General features: G+C 40.3%; 1 long non-coding RNA gene across 2 annotated transcripts in view; it reads right to left on the bottom strand.

Moving 5' to 3' along the window:
- Nucleotides 1-1,928: 1,928 nt before the first annotated feature.
- The window catches only part of LOC117980595 (uncharacterized), a 33,037-nt gene continuing 13,544 nt past the window's right edge, over nucleotides 1,929-21,421 (bottom strand). For both annotated transcript variants that reach the window (XR_004671990.2, XR_008625627.1), the window contains 2 exons: nucleotides 7,830-7,949; nucleotides 1,929-2,454 (listed from right to left, as the gene is read on the bottom strand). This is a non-coding gene — a long non-coding RNA (uncharacterized LOC117980595). The remainder of the gene's footprint in view (nucleotides 2,455-7,829; nucleotides 7,950-21,421) is intronic.

Raw genomic sequence — 21,421 nt, forward strand, 5'->3', positions numbered from 1 at the left:
ATAAGGACTCTGAGTGGGGGCTACAATCCCACATTTTCCCTCTGCATTGCCCTAATAGAGGTTCTCCCTGAGGGCTCCATCCCTGCAGCAGGCTTCTGCCTGCACATTCACACTTTTCCATAATTCTCTGAAATCTAGGTAGTAGAGCCTCAACTTTTGCACTCTGTGCACCCACAGACTTAACACCACGTGGATGCCACCAGTCTTATGGCTTACACCCTCTGAAGCAGCAGCCTGAGCAGTACCCAGGCCCCTTTAAGCCACAGCTGGAGTAGAAGCAGCCAGGATACAGGGAGCAGTATCCCAAGGCTGCACAGGGCAGTGGGGCCCTGAGCCTGGCCCAGGAAACCATTCTTCCCTCCTACGCCTCCAGGTCTGTGATGGGAGGGGCTGCCATAAAGGTCTCTGGAATGTCTTCAAGGCCTTTCCTCCATTGCCTTGGATATTAGCACTTGGCTCCTCTTATGCAAATTTCTGCAGCCTGCTTGAATTCTTCCCCTGAAAATGGGTTTTTCCTTTTTACTATATAGCTAGGCTATAAATTTTCCAACTTTTATGCTCTGCTTCCCTTTTAAAAATAAGTTCCAATTTCAGGTCATTTCTTTGCTCATGTATATGAACGCAAGTTGTTAGAAGCAGCCAGGTCACATCTTGAACATTTTGCTGCTAACAAATTTCTTCTGCCAGATACCCTAAATCATCATTCATAAGTTCAAAGTTTCACAGATCCCTAGTATAGGGGAACAATGCAGCCAACCTCTTTGCTAATGCATAACAAAAGCGACATTTGTTTGAGTTCCTAATAAGTTTCTCGTCTCCATCTGAGACTGCTGCAGCCTGGACTTCATTGTCCATATCACATATTACTATCAGCATTTTAGTCACATCAATTTAACAATACTCTAGGAAGTCCCAAACTTTCCCCCATCTTCCTATCTTCTTCTGAGCCTTCTACATTCTTCCAACTCAGTTCCAAAGCTGCTTCCATATTTTCAGATATCTTTATCCCAACCCCTGGTACCATTTTTCTGTATTAGTCTGTTCTTGTACTGCTATAAACAAATACCTGACATTGGGTAATTTATAAAGGAAAGAGGTTTAATTGACTCACTGCTCTACAATATATACAGGAAGCATGGTGGCATCTACTTCTGGGGAGGCTTCAGGGAGCTTTTACTCATGGCAGAAGGCAAAGCCTGAACAGTCATCTTACATGGCAGGAACAGGACCAAGAGAGAGTAGGGGGAGGTGCCACACACTTTTAAGTGACCAGATCTCATGAGAACTCACTCACTCACAATGGAACAGCACCAAGTGGGAAATCTGCCCCTATGATTCAATCACCTCCCACCAGCCCTCACCTCCAACACTGGGGATTACAATTTGACATGAGATCCAGGCCAGGGAACAGATCCAAACCATATCATGCCACAAACTGAGAATATCCCAGGAGTCTATTGACTAGCAAATGGATAAATAAGTTGTGGTATATCCACACCGTGCAATGCTGGCTACTACTTCTATACCATGGAACACTGGCTCAGGTTCTCTTGCTGTTGCAGTCATGTAGGATAGGACTTCAGTCATCCGAAGGTTTGACTGGGATTACAGACTCTTCTTCCAAAGGGCTTGCTCATATGGCTGTTTGCAGAAGGCCTCAGACTTTTGCCACATAGTCCTCTCCATGTAGCTGCTTGGTGTCCTTATGACATGGCTGCTGGCCTCCAACATATGAGAGATGCAAGAGAGCATACTCCTGTGGCCTAGCTGGCTGCAAGCTGCTTCTGGTCCTGCCTTGAGTCTTTCTTGATTAATGTTGGACCAAAGACTTCTAATGAAAATGTGTGAATTACTGATACACAACAACAACAACAACATGGGTGAATCTCAAAAGCATGATGTTGAATGAAACAACCAGACTCAAGAGAGTACTTACTATACGATTTTATTTCTTTTATATGAAGCTATAGAAGGCAAAACAAATCTATAGTTTGTTAAAAGGCAAAACAGTGGTTGCTTGAAAACCAGAGTAAGCAGAGATTATTTGGAAGGGCCATGAGGGAACTTCCTAGGGGGATGGGATATTCTACATCTTCATAGGACTTTAGGTTACATAGGTCTATGCATTTGTGAAAACTCAAAGAATAGTACACTTAAGAATTACACATTTCATTCTTTATAAATTTTATTTAAAACAAAAGGAACTCTAAACAAATTTTTGACTATCGTTAATGATATGTTGCTGAAATGTTTGGAGGTGAAGAGTACTGATGTCTGTAGTTGACAGTGCATTAAAAAATAAGACGTGCATTAAAAATAATATGAATGGATGGATGGATGACTAGATATGTAGGTAAAACAAATATAGCAAATGTTTATTGTAGAATCTGAGTAGCAGGCATGTGGGTGTTCTTCAACTTTTCTGTATGCTGGAAATTTTTCATAATACAATGTCTAAAAGAAAAAAAACAACAACAATGAGGAGATACTACTGCCTGTATCTGTAGCCCTGACCCCAGCTTGGGATAGATGCCATTGATGTACATTTGGAGAGGCAGTGGCAGATCTCTGCTGCTCAACCCCTGTGCAGGGAAAAAGCTGTGTTCAGACACACTGAGAGCAATTGTGGCAAAGGACTGGAAATACTGGCTATGCTGGACCATCAGTTACTTACAGAGGCTTAAGCCTCCTGAAGGACACAAATCAACATGGTCTAAGGTTGCCAGTGGCAACTAGAGTAGCTAAGAGTATGAAAGAGATACTCCAAGACTTGAATTTCACCATTCCAGGCCATACATGATTCACAAGTACCCTAATGAAATGTCTTGATAGTTAAGATTTAACATACATGGACATAGTTTACTAGACATATCTACAATTCTCTATATCAGTATCTCTAGTACCTTCTGTTATAATTTAATTCATATTTTTTTTTTGCTGAGTTAATCTGAAATGGTAACCATTTTTGTTAATGGAAGACAGACGGAAACTACTGATGAGTTAGTCACTGCATTATTTTCTCCTGGACCATCTGATGGGGTGTACACACGTCTTCTTACTGGGTCTCAAAGCTGGCTTCATATTAGAATCACCTGGGAAGCTTTTAAAGCAATAGAGATGACAGCCACCCTATGGCAACTCAGCATGGAGGAGTGTGCAGGAGGGAGGCCTGGGCATTGGTACATTAAAAATTCTCTCCTGGTGATTTTAATATTTGTCACATAACTAGGTCTTCGATTTCTAAAAGTTAAAACATCTTCAAAGGGACTGCAAGGAAAATAAAGTTTTACTTTAAAAAATATGCTATTAATTAGCCGGGCGTGGTAGCGGGCGCCTGTAGTCCCAGCTACTCGGGAGGCTGAGGCAGGAGAATGGCGTGAACCCGGGAGGCGGAGCTTGCAGTGAGCCGAGATCGCGCCACTGCACTCCAGCCTGGGCGACAGAGCGAGACTCCATCTCAAAAAAAAAAAAAAAAAAAAATGCTATTGAGGGCAAAGTTTCTTAAGTTTTGTAGGTATCTTTTTCTTCCACCTCTTAGCAATACTTATCAAAGTGTGATGGGTCAATAAATTTACATTTAAGTAGAACAAACATCAGTTTTGGATTTCCAGTAGTAAGATTTCACTGGCAGAAATTATTAATTATTATTGAATGTTATTGAAATTGAAGTGAAAATGCTACTAGTAAATGAAAATGCTACCAGTTTCCCAAATTCTGATGTGTGTATGTCTGGCCACCATAGCTGGTTTACATTATAGGCAGGCTAAGCATGTGCTTAGGGCAGACAACAAAATATGTTTTTAGAAAAAGCTTCACATTTGATATTTCAAAAGCAGCCTTAGAGTAATCAAATAAAGAAAAAACAATCAGTATTGTGTTGGCGTTTCTTCCACTTATTCTACCTATTGGAGGTGGAGAGGAAACATAGCCTTTGCAAGGATTAATGTCATGGAAGATCTTCACCAGCCTGGACAGGGAGTGGAAGGTGCTTCTGCAATGGAAGCATAACTATTGCTTTCTGCTGTCTCTCCTTACTGCTTTGCTCCCCAGCCCAGGTGTCACCACCCAGTCAATCAGAAAGTCAAAGAGTCTGAGGGCAGTGGAGGGAGGTTGTGCCTGGCCCAGAGGGTTTTAAGTGTGAACTGGATTGAGAACAACATGCCGATTGTTCTTTGTTTGCTGAGACTGGCTTGGTGCCAGTGCAGAACTGGCTGGCCCTGAGAAGCTTACAGAGCCTAGTGACCAGGTGTGGGGAACCAGCACTGGCTGCGGGGGTGGGGGTAGAAGGGAGCACATAAGGCACTACTTCATAGATGGTTAGAAATTTCACCAAACTTACTGGGCAGGTTCCACACCAAGTTTTATCTTATTAGAGAAAGGGACAGAAAATGGCTAAAAAGTCAGGCCAGTAACAATCAACACACAAAACTGAGGGAAGAAGGTAGAGAGGTTGTCCCACTGAATCCTAAGTGTACAGGCACTCCCCCAGAATAGGGGTTGAGCCTAAATGTCAAAACTCTTGTTGGTCTTTAGGATGTTTGACCTGCAGGAAGTGAAAAGGGCAGAAAAATTACTAGACCGAGTTTTCAGGAATGCTGTGGAATAATTCTATCAATGTAGCCCCCGACTGTGGTAACAGAGAATCAACCTCCCTTGAAAGCAGGACTTTCTGAAAGGGAGAAAAAAGTATTTTTGTCTATTATTACTATACACTGAGCAAGTGAAACAGTAGACAGCCATTGGCTTCCCTGATGTATTTGTACTGGAAAAAAATTTAAATATATATAAAGGAAAACATACTTTTCAAAATGGACATGCACAAAACTGTCATTTGCAGTATCTCCTGGTGGTGAGTTTGGGGAAGAATTTTACTTTCTTTTGTGTACATTTCTAGATTGCCTTACTCACTTTATATATGTATGTACATACGCTAAGACCATGTGTGTCTTTAAACCCAGAAAAAGTAGGAATCTAGTTCTGTAGTAAAATAGTTTTTTAAATTGCAAAATGTATACTCTTGCCCACCTATTTAATTAAGGGTGGATGTGTGGATACATTGGCCTTTGAGCTGGCATTCCCTGTGTCTATCTCTCTGGGGAAAAGGAATGAAAAATTATTAAAATGCACACTTCCTTGTTAACATGACTGGCAGAATAACGATCATTTTGATAGTATTTTGTCCATGGAGGCTTTGAAAAGGACAGAGGGAGAGATTTCTATCTCAAGGAAAACTTCCAATGCCTTCCTGAGGTTACTTAAAATTCATAAGGCCATAAAAAAAAAAAATGGGGCTGAGACCTTGCTTCTACTATTTTGACAAATTGCCAACCAGTTTTCTTCTCCTGGAAACAATGCTATTTAGGTCCCAGTTTTAGTTCTGCAAAGATGCCAGGCAGAACTAGGTCACTATGATATGTATCAGTTAGTTAACTCATCCCAGTTTGGCTCCAGCCATTCATCATCTGCCTTTGACCTTTTACCTTGTTTCAGTCTTCAGTCACTAGGTCAGAGCTGCAATGCATGGAAATATCAAGCAGGATATTGCCAGGAAAAAACAAACAAACAAACAAAAACAAAAACAAACTAAAAATCTATGAGTGAGCTGGTACTGCTATCATTGCCTTTATTCCCATTTTAAAGATGAAAAAACTGAGAATTGGAAAAGTTATAGAATTTGCCCTTTGTTATGCAGCAGCTCCCTGACTTTGCCCTGGGGCTGCTTGCACCTTGGTGTGGTCAGTGGATGGCTGATGACGCTGTCTGCATTGGCACAAGCTGCAGGAGCTACACTAGCTACAGATTTGCAAACACCCTCCCAGCCGAAATGCCACTCCCCGGTCTTAGTGCTAAGACCACAGGGGCAGCAATTTACTGGGGCTCAAGTGGATGGGTGCCATTCATGAACATCATTGTACTCTAATGTTAATCATATATCTTTTATTTTAAATTATATAAGAAATACATAAATATAGTCATAATGTAAGAAATTAAGGCAATATGAAATAATTATAGGGGCCAAGGGAAAACTTCCACTTTGTCCTCTGAAGGTTCGCTGAAAAATCAACTCACAAAAGGCAGGATTAATTGGAGAAAAGGCATACAAATTTATTCGTGTGCACACAGAGAGAACCACAGAGCGATTACCACTAACCCCTCAATGGGGTGCAGCAGCTTAAACACCACCTGGAGGTTACAGAAAAAATGGGGGCTCAGAGCATGACCAAAAACAGGTTATGGTTGAAAATCAGGTGATGGTGGCAGGACAGTTATGGGACAGGACATACGACCTCATCCACCATGAAATAAAGAATTCCCGTGGAAACTTCAGGGGATTGAAATACATCTCATAGAAGAGAAAAATCTCAGTACTCATTTGACCTGGGGTCTGCATGTACCCTGTGCCAACCCACTAAGTCAACAAATCCAGACACGTGAATCTGCGAAGATAGAAAATACTCAGGTTGTAAGACTGCTCTGCTGCTTAGAATGTTTCTAAAGTAACCAAGAAGCCTATACAAACATGCCTCAGAAAGCTGTTCAAAGGGGTATAAAATAATCTGATCACTTCATCATGTCCTTGGGAAAGGAATGAGTGTTTCAAATTTGCTACCTATAACTAAGCAGGTAATTAAAACTTCATATATGTTGCTCAAAGACAAAATTACAATAAATTTAAAGACCTTAATTGGCTTTTATTTGTGATTCTAGAATTGGGCGACATCTAATTCTACAAAGTGGAATGTGTTCGGATGAACTGAGCAGAGGAGGTTGGTTTTGTAGACAGAAAAGGGCTGAGAAAAGCAGAATCAAAAGACAAAAAGCAAGTTGGTTATTTCCAAGCACCTTTCCTTGTAAAGGTTAAAACAGAGGGGATTTCCTTATCATGCCAGCTAAAACTGGCTTGTGTGGAGATTTGGCTATTATCTCTCACTCTCCTGATTTCTCAGAAGGTCAGGTAAAGAACTTACTTTTGGCTTGGTGACATGGAACTTCAGCAGGAGTGACTGCATTTTGGTTTGGTCTGTTGAACCTAGTGCAGGGGCTCAATCTAAACCAACGACCTCATACGAAGTTTATTTAATAATGTAAAATGCAGGTTTAAATTTGATAATTTCCAAAGTCCTTTTTGACTTTTTCTTTAATCATTCATAAGCTAAATACCCCTAGAAATAACCATTCCATACATTACACCATTCCTGGGGGAAAAAATATTTTAGGCTCATTCCAGGTACATTCTAGAATATTGAGAAAAAAAAAAGAAGAAGAAGTGTGTGTGTTGGGGGTGGGGGTGGTATGAGGAGTGAGATAATAGAAGGGTAAATTTATGTCCTAGGTTATATTAATTTCAGGGGCCAGGACCCTTGAGCCCCTGAAGTTTCATGGAAAAATCACTTCATACAAGGCAGAATAATTGGAGAAAAATCATAAAAATTTATTTAACATATACACACAGGAACCTTCTGAATGAAGACCCAAAAATACACAGAAAATTGTCCGATTTTTGCTTAGGTTCAACAAAGTACGAGCAGCAATGGAGAAATACGATTGGACAATAAGGGTATGATCTAATGCTAATAGATGGAGTTGGGAAACCCCAGCAGGGCCTGCCTGTCTAGACTCGTCTTGGCCTCTCTGAGCAGCCTTCCTTCTGGGTGTGGCACAGGGCCCTCTATGGAATGGGGGTCTTATGACCTACAGCCAAATAAGGGAGGTCAGAAAATTTCTTTATGTCCAATTTTTACACAGAAAGGCAAAGGGAAAGTTAGAGTAATATTCTAAGATTTTGTGGCTGGCTTTGGGGAAAAGGGATTCTGGTTTTTATGACTCACCTTGAGAGAAAGAAGGTCAGAGAAGAACTTTTATTTCTGATGCCTTCATTTGGGGATATTATTTTCTAAGCTTCAGTGTAATGTTTCCTGCTTCTGTATTTGCCAGCTGACTCCAGCCATCTTCAAATTATAGATATAGAAGAAAGGGTTAATAAAATACGCATCACAGAGCTCATAGGGTAGTTGAATTTCTGGATTGTTTTTTTAAAGCATGATTCAAGCATACAAAGGGTGAGTGCTGTTTTAAAATGTATTTATATGTAACGTCCCCTGATTCCAGAAAGGATTAGGTGACATAAACTAAAAGTAAAAATCAGAGAAGAAAGAAACACAAGACTGGGACAAACGTCAATGAAGAATGCCCTGTGAAGAATTGGTAATATTGCTCTCCATTTCTCCCTTGCGGATAAACACATATTCAAATATAGCATGGGATATCCAGATGAGTTTAAAAATTTCTTCTTTGATTAATTCTTTCTCAAAGTATTATCTCATTTGATCATATCACACGAGTTTCACTCAGCTTTTTTTTTTTTGAGGATAACAAACAGCAGTGTTTCCATTTTACAAGGATAATAATACAGACTTGAAGAGATTAACTAATTTGCCTATAGTCCTGTAACTAGTTGCAGCAAAACTTATAATTAAGATCTTCAAGCAAACAAATGGGCTTCTTAAAATTATATATAACCTTTCCTGTAGGCTTTTGAAAAATAAGATAAATAGTGACTGAAGGAAATAAAAATATTTCACCCCAAAGTATACTTCTTTGACATACTTTGAGGTGGGATGGCTGTTCAGAGACCCTGCAAACAGAAGTAACCCTGCAAAGCTGCCTTTCGTAGGGGACATTTACATCTGTAGACAATCTGCACTGATGCCGCTAGGTTTTGTCTGAGGCCTTTCCTTGTCTAAGAAAGATTAATGAGAGTCTTACTATCTATTCTTTCTGAGGACTGATACCTGTGAAGTTTTATTTATATAACAAGACCACCTTTGCTAGCCAGGCCTCCTCTCCTTGCCCTCCCATAATGCATTTTGCCACCAGAATCTGTTTTGCCATGATCCAAGCTGCCATTCTTTCTGCAACCTCAGGATGGCATACATTTCTTAACTCCATTGGAGGGTGGGGTAGTCACTCTGTGGTTTTCCTTCATGTGCACATTAACAAATTTGTATGCCTTTTCTCCAATTCATCTGAGTTGATTTTTTTCAGCAAAACTTCAGAGGGCAAAGGGGAGGTTTTCCTTTGGCTCCTACTGTTTTGTTGCTGTGAGCAGGATTCCAAAGCTCCACTCTTCTGGAAGCTGCAGCTAAGGGAACCCAGGACCTGACAAGCCAGCAGAAGGGTAAGAGATTCTTACCCACCAGGCTCCCAGCCTCTGTTTGTCTCTCTCTGGTGGAGCAAATGGTAAAAAGCACCGTTTCTTTTTCACCTGCAAGGTTTTGATTAATAGGAGAAAAGGATTTGTGTGACTAGTCTTGGTGTAGTCAAGTACAACTCTGTGTACTCATATTGAATCCCTTTTCTTCCAGAAATCATCTTTTCCTATGCCTTTGTTTTTCTAGGTGTAGCCAAGTACAACTCTGGTGTACTTTTTGGTATGCATATTCATATTTAATCCCTTTTCTTCCAGAAATAATATTTTCCTATGCCTTTGTTTTTCTGTGCTGTTCTGTCAGAAAGATGGGTACTGGATAAGGTTTCCTCTCGTCCTGTTTTATGTCCATGAGAGCTTGACTTGTGATGAAGTGAGAGCACATTCTTTTTGTCTCCACCATCTGGGGGGCATGATCTTCAAGTCATGACAGGTGACCATTCTAAAAATGGCTGGGAACTTGAGGCCAGCACAGTTTCTGTTCTGAACGTGTCAAGTTCTCAGGCGAGTTTGTCTTAACAAGTCCCATCACCATGGGACTTTTGTTGTCTCAACCTTGTTGCTTGTTAGTCTATGGCAACAAGAGTGTTTTGCTATCTGAGACTGTCCCTGATAATGAATTTTGGGGGAGGGGGATTTGGGGGATTGCTTCTTCTATGCCTTCTCTAGGAAACACCACTTTGTTCCAAGCCTGGCAAATTATAATACACCCTGAGCTTTCTATAAAGAGGCAAAGACTCCTATGTTTAAAAAAAAAAAAGGAAATTTGGAGATCACTTATTCTAAATAATTGACTTCTTTGTACCTGCAGGAAGACCAAATTGAAAGAAAGACACATAATAGTACCATGGTTAGCCTTAGAAATTTCCTTGACTAAATTAAAGAGCAAAAATCTGACCTGAAACAAAGTTAAAAGCCCTTGTACATTAAAACTGCCTGCTTTGGACCCTTTGAAGGATTCACAATGAAGTCTAGTCCAGCTTGCAGTGTGACAGCTAAAATTCCATGCCTTCATTCCTGCAGCCTTGGTTTGATTCCTGGTCAGGGAATCAATCTCTTTTGGTTTGAAGTTTGTGTGACTTTTGGCTTTTGGGAGTAGGCATTTATTGGTCCTTTTCTCTTTCATGGGCAGCTTTTGAGTGGGGCATATGGGGCTTTTGGGCATTTGTGTGAAAATGGTCAGCTGAGACGCTGAGACCTTAAGAGAATGCAGCTGGACAGATGTGGGTTGTAACACATTTGTGGCTAATAAAACTCCTTTCTTTGAGCTGTCTTTGAGGTGGTTCTGGATCTTATGAGGTGGGAGAATATTTTTTGTTTTTTGTTTTTTTTTAAAGTTAAAAGCCAGAAATATCAGTTGTTTGTCATGGTTAAAATCTGTTAGAGATTTAAAAGGATTTTTTTGAAAAGATCTCCATGGTCAGAAGTCAGCTTCATTAAAAGCCAATATTCAAGCTATATATACACATATACTTTTCTAAAAAGGTCTTCCTGCTTTTTAAGGCCCGTTTGGGGGGATTTTTTTCAGTCAACTGAAACCTCTTTTAAATATGTGCTTGGTTCCTCTGTTCTTTTCCTTTCTCAAGAATTATTTTATTTACTTCTCCTCCCTATGCTGTCTTTCTCTTTACTGTCTTTGATACCACATGAAAAGATCTAGAAGGGAGTGTTAGTGACTCAGGCCCCTTAAGAAACTCAGAAAAAGGTGCCACTCACCCCCTTTTGAAGTCTTCTGTTTTCCTTGTGGAGTTTCAAGAGTCACAGGCAGGTTCTCTCAGATCTAAAGCTCTGCTCTATTTTACATTCTGTTACCTGATCTCTTTGGCCTTGGGGATGCCAAGAATTACTTTGTACTCTAAGAGAGAACTTGACCTTTATGTGTGCAATGGCTGGTGGGTCACTGGCAAGAACTACAGTTTGGGAAGTTCTGACAGTGATTGCAATAAATGGTTGTCACTACAGGCGGCTATGTATTTCTTTGTGTTTAGATGAGAAAGGTGCAGTTTGAACACTTGGAGTCTATGAGAGTGCTCACCACAGAGGGATGAGACTCTCATGGGAGATGAGCTTGTCAAAGTGGGTCAAATGATTCTGGGTTGCCCACCAGCTTAGGGGCAATGTCTTTGTAACAAGAACTGTCTGCCTAGCCCTCATCTCAAGATGTGTGTCTATTTTTTGGCACCTGGAATTCAATGGAAAAGTGGAACAGAGTTTCGCTCTGTCACCATGCTGGAGTGCATTGGTGTGATCTCGGCTCACTGCAACCTCTGCCTCCCAGGTTCAAGTGATTGAGGTTCCTACCTCAGCCTCCTGAATAGCTGGGCCTACAGGAGCGTGCCACCATGCCCAGCTAATTTTTGTATTTTTAGTAGAGACAGGGTTTCACCATGTTGGCCAGGATGGTCTCAATCTCTTGACCTTGTGATCCACCTGCCTCAGCCTCCCAAAGTGCTGGGATTATAGGCATGAGTCACTATGCCAGGCAGGAATCCTTGATTTTTAAAGATCTAGATATACTTTCCAGCTGTGCCTACTTTTCACATATTTAAATATTAGGTCCTTCATAAAACCTGCAATGCTTTTTTGGGGCCCAGTTTGTTAATGAGCTTTGCCCTGAGGTCAGTGGTCCAGTTGAAGAATGAAGACAAAATTTAAAAGCCACCTATTCAAATAGATTGGTCTCCAAAATATGACTTTCTGGTGTTTAGCTGGTTATTTTGAAAAGGTTTCTAAATTTCCTCTAGGCCCATCTGCATGTTTCCTTATGAAATCCTATGATTTTATGTTACCTTGGCATTTATTTTTAATCTTCCTCTAACACACCCAAACTCCTCGAAAAAGCTAAATCCTCTTTCTCTGTGCTTTGAGATGTAAATTTGCTACCACGTTTAATCTAAAACTCAGTGAGGGCTTTACCTATGTGAGAAAGATAAACTTTATCCTTTTGCATTTACAAAGGTACAGTTTGAATCCAAATGCCTTTTAAACTAGTGAGTTTCAATGGTCTCATGACTAAAATTTTAAAGTCAAAGCTATAAAGTCTTTTTTTATGTTTGTATTTTTATGTATACGTGGGTACACATCTATGTTTATATATTGTCCCAACTTAATTTATAAATAAATGAGTGCTCATAAATAACTAGCCCAAAAGTTTATCAAATTTACATGATTTTAGTAATCTTTCATAAATAAAGTGATTTTAAAAGTTATTGGTAAAATATAAATGTCTTCAGAATTTAATTTAGACTTTTTTTTTTGCCTGGTTCTATTTGTCAGACAGGTGTATACTGTCTCTAATAGATGTTTTAAAGTGATAAAACTGTTGCTTCTATGACATTTTTAATCTGTGAGTTTATGTTTTTGGATTTCAGCCTTTAGATTTTGAGGTCTAGGCAAGTGACCACGGTGAGGCCTGGGAACAGGGCCTAATCCCTTTCTCCCTGGCTCAGTTGTGCCTTCCGGCCTTGCTAGGAGGAGTTGGATCCTCCAGGCATAGTCTTCACATCCCTGTCCCTTGTCGCAAGATCTGCATCAGGTACATAATTAAAATTGCTTATTTCCTAGGGTTTTCACAAAATAAGGTTACCAAAATAAAAGATAACATTGTGATTAATATGTGTAATTAAAATTGCTAGATATATTAACAAAATAAACAGTTCTGTATACAAAGTACATAAGAAAAGTACGAAGTATTTTCGGTTTAAAAAAGGTTATATAAGGAGGCAGGAAAATGTGGGTTTCGTTAAAGGAAAAGTAATTTTGGTTAGTTTAGAGGATTTTAAAAGTTGTCTTAAATTGAAGGAATAAAAATAATAATAGATAAAACTTAGTGGGGATGGGTGCATTGGCTCATGCCTGTAATCCCAGCACTTTGGGAGGTCGAGGTGGGCGGATCACCTGAGGTTGGGAGTTCAAGACCTGTCTGGCCAATATGGCAAAACCCTGTCTCTACTAAAAATACAAAATTAGCCAAGTGTGGTGGCGCATGCCTGTAATCCTAGCCACTTGGAGGCTGAGGCAGGAGAATTGCTTGAACCCAGGAGGCTGGGGTTGCAGTGAACAGAGATCACGCCATTGCACTCCAGCCAGGGCAACAAGAGCAAAACTCCATCAAAAAAAAAAAAAAAACTCAATGGATACAGAAAGTTGGAAATAAAGAAAATGGGGAAAATTATAAGACGTTAAAAAGGGTTTATGGAAATATTATTGGGTATGGTCAAAGCTGATTGAGATTGCATGAATCTGCTTATAAGGTTTTATTAAAATTATTGTTAGCATTAATAATACACTGATGCAAAAGTGAAATTTGACTTTCTTTTTAGAACATGATTTTTGTGTAATATTCATAAGAGATAGTAAAACATTTTTTGTTTACATTTTATGTAAACTGCAAAAAAAAAAGGGAAGAGAGAGACAGATTTTGTTTGCCTCTTTATTGGGTCTTTGTGTGTGTGTGTGTGTGTGTGTGTGTGTGAGAGAGAGAGAGAGAGAGAGAGAGAGACAGAGAGAGACGGAGTTTCATTCTTGTTGCCCAGGCTGGAGTACAATGGTGCAGTCTTGGCTCACTGCAACCTCCACCTCCTGGGTTCAAGCGATTCTCCTGCCTCAGCCTCCCAAGTAGCTGGGATTACAGGTGCCCACCACCACACTTGGCTGATTTTTTTGTATTTTTAGTAGAGACAGGGTTTCACCATGTTGGCCAGGCTTGTCTTGAACTCCTGACTAAGGTGATCTACCAGCCTTGACCTCCCAAAGTGCTGAGATTACAGGTGTGAGCCACCACACCTTGCCTATCAGGTCTTTTAATTGTTTGAAAAGCTGAGTCTCCTGTCACTCTATATGATTTTTGCCTTTTGAAAGCTTTGAATTATCACTTTGGCTAATTGAATGAATGTTTTTTTTCAGTGACTTGTGTTCCCATTTTGAGCACTTTCCAAAATCATATTTCAAATTCCAAATTTGATCTTTGGCCTAAAATTAACTTTTTGTATATTAGGGATCCTGAAAGTCCAAGAGAGACTTATTAGGCTAATTTAGTATGTTAAAATGATATGGCAAGCATTGTCAAATAAGAAATGGTGTTTAACTTGTATAAATATGTTATTAATGTGCCCCAAGGTTATATAGATTCCCTAAATTCTTACATGTCTTAGGATATGTCATCAGTAATAATTATGATTATTACATTAAATTGTTGTATGCCACTGGAATAACCAACTTTTCTTATTAATTGTGTCTTTATAGATATTTCTAAGTATTTTGTCACCCATAGACAATTATTCTTTTACTTTGATTTTTCTCGAAGAATGGTTTATAATTGGCTATAGTCCCAAATTTCCTTCTTCTTCAAGGAAATTTTTGGAAAGCATCCTGACCAGTATTTAACACTCTTGAATACAGGTTTCTGGTAACTTTGGAGATAACAGTTTAATCTATTCCATAACATTGGACTAGATTAAAAACTTCCAGGACTCTAATTAAAAAGCTGATGTGTTCTGCCTGGTGCGGTGGCTTACGCCTATAATCCCAGAACTTTGGGAGGCCGAGGTGGGTGCATCATGAGGTCAAGAGATCGAGACCATCCTGGCCAAAATGGTGAAACAGTCTCCACTTAAAAAAAAAAAAAAAAAAGCCGATGTGTTCATGAGGATTGCTAACTCAACAGCAATCAAAGCAAGTATGAATTACATGAGAATGAATAGAGGACTGAAATAATTTTTTATAACTTTGTTTGAAACATTGCTGATTCTTTTTATGTTTAGTTTTCCAGAGTCAAGAAAACTTTTTCTTTTGAGCTATTTGTAGCTTACAACAATAGGGTAAAGTGTACTTTTGTGAACAAAGTCGAAATGTTTATCTTACTCTTTACCTGATTTCTCCAGAATTTGGAAACTGTTGGGAAAAGCTGAGCGTTGGGAGAAGCTGAGGCAGGGCTTGCATGTCTGACATAATGTAAAAGAGTCTTGGAACATGTCCAGGGTCCAGGGTCTAAAACCCCTTGTGGCCTTTGGAATACCAAATTCTGTGCTAAAGGGTGGAAGGCTACCCTCACCCACCATAATCTAAGCCCAGGGCATAAAATCCCTCGTGGCTTGGATAGAATCCAGGGCTTGTGGCTCTGGAACGGGTCTAGACTTGCTGGCTCCTTGCTCCTTGCTCTCCCAGGATCGACTGTATCTTGAGTTAAAAGAACCTGCTCTCCATTACCTCAAGTAGCAGAACATGTTCCATATAAATGCTAAACCATCACAGCTGTAGATCATACGCCTGACCTTTTGTCCTCCACATTCTCACCACCTGTTTCTTTGTTGGATTACCAATAAATAGCATGGGCTCCCAGAGCTCAGGGCCTTTGTAGCCTCCATGATTGTGATGGCTCCCCTGGTGTCCCACCTTTCTCTCTCAAACTGTCTTTTTCTCAATCCTTTTACTCCACCGGACTTTGTCACCCCCACGACTTGGTGTTGGGTCTGATCACCCCAACAGGAAACTATTTGTGAGTATTTTTAATTTATGGCAACATAGTTACTTGCATAATTTCAATAAGAATCTGTTTTCTTTTGTAACAGAATGTGATTAGAGACACTGGTTATTTTTCCAAGGTTTTTACTGGAAGGGCATATTTTCAGGTATGACCAGACTGCTTTGAGATTGGAAAGACTGATATGGTACCTTGTCTACATGGTTCTCTTATAAGGTTTATTTGACCTTATAAGAGGTAGGTAGGTAGGTAAAGAATGTCACTTTCTGATAGGACCAGGAACTTCAAGATCTTGTGGGACCTCAAGAATAAAAGAATTTACCCAATTCATGTGGATATTACAAGCACAGTCTGTTGGCAAACTCTTGGCTTGATTTTCTAGCCTCAAGCCTTTTAAAAGTCTAATCTTAGATTCTTCATGATTTTCTCCAGCAAAGCCAACTTAAAAACCTACATAGTCAATCACTGAGTTTGCTGCATTTTATGCAAATAATGAAGCCAAATACAATAAAACTAAAACTTATTTTGCAAATAAATTGGTCCTACTATTCCTTACGCTTGGTAGAAATGGGGAACTGGGGAGAGAAAAAATTATGTTTGAGAAGAAAATTACAGTACACTTGTTATTCGATTATAGCCTTGTTGGTAGTTTTTTAGTTTTTACAATTTCCTACAATTTGGGCTGAACCCTTAATTCTTTCCTTGTTACAAGTCTCCAAACTAATGTTTTCACATTTTTCTTCTATTTCTCTCACTTGGAATCACTAGAAATCAAACCTGTCCTTTTTTTTTTTTTTTGGAAACAGACAACTTGAATTAAACTCTAGAAGAAATCACCACAGCAACTTATAAACAGCCTTCATGCCTGATGATGTATGGACTACTCAGAAAGCTCACTTAAACACCTAATTCAAACTACAAATGCAGAAAAAATCTGATAGCCCCTGCCATCTGAAGATGCTTTAGAGTCTCTAGAAAAACCAGTGTGTAGACTGCTTCAGACATTCACTTTTGTTTTTCTTCTATTTCCTTAGAAATACCTCTTACTAAAGATGTTTGCCATATATAGAGGCCTAGCCCATTTGCAATGCCACCTCCTGAAATGGGACACAGCTATTCAATTGACCTGATCTATTCTCAGGTCAAACAGGTTGATTCAAGAAGATATGGGATATGTTTAAATTTAGTCTTCTTTGCTTATCACCATTTGTTTTCTTTTCCCTTCCTTTTCCTCTCTATCTAACAACATTTAACCCAAATCTCTCCAAAGTTATCAACTATATACAAAACATTTTAAAGTTTCAAAGTAAGGTGATATGGTTTGGCTGTGTCCCCACCCAAATCTCATCTTGAATTGTAGCTCCCACAATTCCCATGTGTCATGAGAGGGACCTGGTGGGAAGTGATCGAATCATGGGGGTGGGTCTTTCCTGTGCTGTTCTCTTGATAGTGAATAAGTCTCATGAGATCTGATGGTTTTATAAAGAGAAGTTTCCCTGCACAAGTTCTCTCTTGTCTGCCACTATGTAAGATATAAACTTTCACCTTCCACCATGATTGTGAGGCCTCCCCAGCCACGTGGAATTGTGGGTCAATAAAACCTCTTTTTCTTTATAAATTAACCAGTCTCGAGTATGTCTTTATCAGCAGTGTGAAAACAGACGAATACATAAGGACTGAAGGAAATCTCCCTAAAATATTTCATCCTAAAATATACTTATTTGACATATTTTGAGATGGTTGGTCAGAAAGCCAACAAACAGAAGTAACCCTGCAAAGCTGTCTTTGGTGGGCAGCATTTGTATCAGTAGATAATCTGCATAGATGCAGCCAGCTTTTCTCTGAGGCCTTCCCCTGTCTGGACCTAGAAAAAATTACCTGAGAGTCTGATTATCTTAAAAGGTCTAAAAGAAACATTTACCATCTATTTTCTCTAAGAGCTTTCACCTGTGAGTTTTATTATATAACAAGACCACCTTTGCTAGCTACTCCCATCTTTTCCCCCTTTCATAACCTGTTTTACCACCATTATCTGTTTTGCCGCAATCCAAGTCCCCATTCTTTCTGCATCTTCAAGATGGTGTATCGGCTTCTGAATGCCTTTGGGGGGGGGGGTAATCACTCTGTGGTTTGCTCCCCACGTGCATGTTAATAAATTTGTATGCCTTTTCTCCAATTAATCTGCCTTTTGTGGGTTATTAGCAATTGTATACACTTATTAATAAACACAGTTTCTCTTGCAGAGATTTAATGAATATGGGGATGAGAAATTCAAAGCTTTGTGTGGAGGGTGGTTTAGGCAGTGAGGATGCAGCAAAGGTTCTGAGGCATAAATGAGCTTATCAAGGTCTCTGAGAAGAAGAAATAAGAACAAGCAGGCTGGGCGCAGTGGCTGACGCCTGTAATTCTAGAACTTTGGGAGACCAAGATGGGCAGATCACCTGAGGTCAGGAGTTTGAGAACAGCCTGGCCAACATGGTGAAACCCCATCTCTACTTAAAATATAAAAATTAGCCGAGTGTGGTGGCAGGCACCTGTAGTCCCAGCTACTCAGGAGGCTAGGCAGGAGAATCACTTGAACCCAGGAGGTGGAGGTTGCAATAAGCTGAGATGATGCCACTGCATTCCAGCCTGGGTGACAGAGCGAGAATCTGTCTCAAAAAACAAAAAAGAATAAGTAGTAGGCCAGGCCAGGTTGTTAAGGATGATGTATATGAGATTGTGAGTTGGAGGGAACTGAGGTCTGGGAAATACGCAACTACTCAGGGGTCAGATCCTGTGAGGCACCATCAACCACAGTAAGGACACTGGATTAATTCTGAATATGAGAGAACATTTGTAGTGTCTGAGCAAATGAGCCACAGGAAATGATTTTCTAATTCAAAAGCTCCAACTGGCTGCTGAGTGAAGACTAGAGAGTAAGAAGTGGGAAGGAAAGAAACAGCTAGAAGGTGAGTAGAGTAGGGTTCGGGAAGAAGGGGGGTGGCCTGAGGCATTGCTGGAGGAGGTAAGAAACAAGTTGTGGGGAAGCTTTGCAAACAGGTGATGTCAGGAATCAGGCTGTGGCTATTAGGAAGTCAGGGGTTTCTTACAGCCCAGCAAGTAGGCAGGTTCTGTCAGTAGGCAGGTAAGTGATGTGAGCAGTTATATGACACCGGCCAGCAGGTGTGGCACACTTACCAGCAGGTGGGTCAAATCTGCAAACAGGTGAGTCATGCTGGCAAGGGGACCAGACACTTCTTTAATTAGATGGTATGGGCTGAATTGTGTGTCCCTGCCCCCTTAAAATTCATATATTGAAGTCCTCACCCCTAGTACCTCAGAATATGACTGCATTTGGAGACAGGGCCTTTAAAGAGGTAATTAATTTAAAATGAGGCCACAGAGGTTGGCCCCAATCTGACCAACGTCCTTATCAAAAGAGATGAGGACATAAACATGCACAGTGGGGTAAACCACATGAAGATGGAGAGAAGATGGCCATCCATAAGCCAAGGAGAGTGTCCCTCAGAGGAAACCCACTCTGCTGATACCTTGATATTGTTCTGTTACCAGAAAGTGGGGGGAATCTTCAGTCCTTAGTCATTTTGGGAGAAAGATTTCAGCGAAGAAACAGTTCAAAGATAGCAGAGAGCTTTATTGAAGGGAAATGGAGAGGAGAGAGTTTATTTAAAGAGACATTACACTCTGAAAGATGAGGCAGAATGGGCTCCTGAAAGAGTGAGTAGGCCAGCAGCCCCAAGAGCTCTACATTGCAGTTTTTATTATGTGGAACCCTTTCTTGAAGTTTCCAGCTCTGCTTTAAGTCTCTACCTTTTTTCTTTGTCTAGTTTGTCCGCTATTGCCTTAAGTCCCTGCCTTTCCCCCACCTAGTTCCCACACCAGGGTTGTGGGATTCTCCTTTACTGTCAGTTGATATGCATGCACAGCCCAGTGTTGGCTGCAAATTTTACCTATTGGCAGCACTGCTCATTACCGTCACCCCCAGAAGATGGGATAGCAGTCAAACCTATACTTATTGCACCTGAGTATCTCTTAGGAATTTCTCTTTTGCCCTCTTTCCTCCTTATCAGCATGTATCTAGCTACATTCTGTCAGGTTAACTGCAGAGCATACTCTTACTGGGCATCTTAATGGGAGTTCCTTCCTGTATAGGTACTTGCCCTCCTCTCTGATCCTGTGTAGCATGTGTGTTTCAGGTGGTCTCTGGCATGTGAGATTTTCCAGACCTCCCTTTTTTCAAGGGGTCCTCCTGCCTGCTTGCATCAATCTGCCTATTCTAACAGTTCTTCAACCCTTCAGAATTATGAGAAAATAAATTGCTATTGTTTAAAGCCTCCCAGTCTCTGGTACTTTGTTATGGCAGTCCTAGCAAACTAACACAGATGGACAACTTGTATAAATCTCTGAGAGGTCCTGCATGTGTCTGAGGGCTACAGAAGCAGCTGAAAGAGGTTGCTGAGCGTATGGGGGACTTGGGAGAGTGATATGGAGGTCATGGGTGGCTAGGAGATTCTATGAACCAGTGGGTGACCAGGGCAAAAATCCAGGGATGATAACAAGACAGCTCATTGACACAAGGATATCTGAGCACTGACGATGAGTTATGTGGAGAGAAAAGGAGAAGACAGGGGATTTGAGTAGTAGCTTAGCAACTCCATTGAATCCCTGGAGACTGGACCATAGTAGGTGACCCTGGAGAGATTCTGGACCTCTGGTTGAGAGCTTAGGAGGATAGTTGAAAACCATGATGCTAAGAGTAATTTGAGGAATTGGGCCTAGAGGTTATTTATGGGCAGTCAGTAATGACACCACTATCATCCAAACAGGAACAGTGAGAAGCCAGTACTCTACTAGCTCCTAGAAAAGGGGTCAGAAATCCACCTCCATTTTCACTGAGGCCACACCTTGTGGCTGAGCATAGATTCTGACTTTCCCATCTCACCAAATATATTAATTTACCAAATTTCTTGCTCCCTAATCTGTTTCTGGGTCTGCAGAATCTGGTAGGACACATCCTGGGTGTGAGCAGGCAACATAGATAAGCTGCTCCAAACTGTGCTTCCTCTAGTCCTATAATGTCATAATAATAATTTTTTCCCTCTTTTCAGCTTTTGGGTTTTACTATAAAGAGTTACACTAATTAAAACTTTCCATTTTGTTTGTATGTTTTTACCTTCGGAATGCACTAACACAATTACAGTACTGTTAACCAATTTTTTTCACCTTCTACGAAAGGTGACTTCAACAGAAGCAGCCTCTGTTTATCTCTGAAAAATTATGTCACTGAAACAAGTAGACCCTTTATTTTTAATGAATGTCAAAAGAGATTATAATGCTTGGGTTTCTGTAATCTGCCAGAAAGATATTTACATGTGTCTAACAAAACCAGTTACACCCAGGTGCCTTAGGTTAAGTAAATCAGATGGCATTCATGCCAGGTCAGAAATAGGGCAGGGCCCAGCCAGTTTTTCACATGACATAAAAGAGGGAACCGGTATCTTCAGAGATGGAAGCTGGCCTTAAAAAGTTCAAGGAAGTTCAAGTCAAATGTAAAATTACCTGGAAATTTTGGATATAATTATAAAAACTCATGCTATTTTTTATCCTCCTCTATAAATTACCTATATTGTTAGAACATGTGAGAGTGGGGCCCTGACCCCATTGGTATAGCCATTACCAGAATGATAATGATAGAATCATTATCAAGACTTTAGGGTATAACCATTAGC

Source organism: Pan paniscus, chromosome 5 (genome assembly GCF_029289425.2).
Source record: "Pan paniscus chromosome 5, NHGRI_mPanPan1-v2.0_pri, whole genome shotgun sequence".
In the NCBI taxonomy this organism is placed as follows: domain Eukaryota; kingdom Metazoa; phylum Chordata; class Mammalia; order Primates; family Hominidae; genus Pan; species Pan paniscus.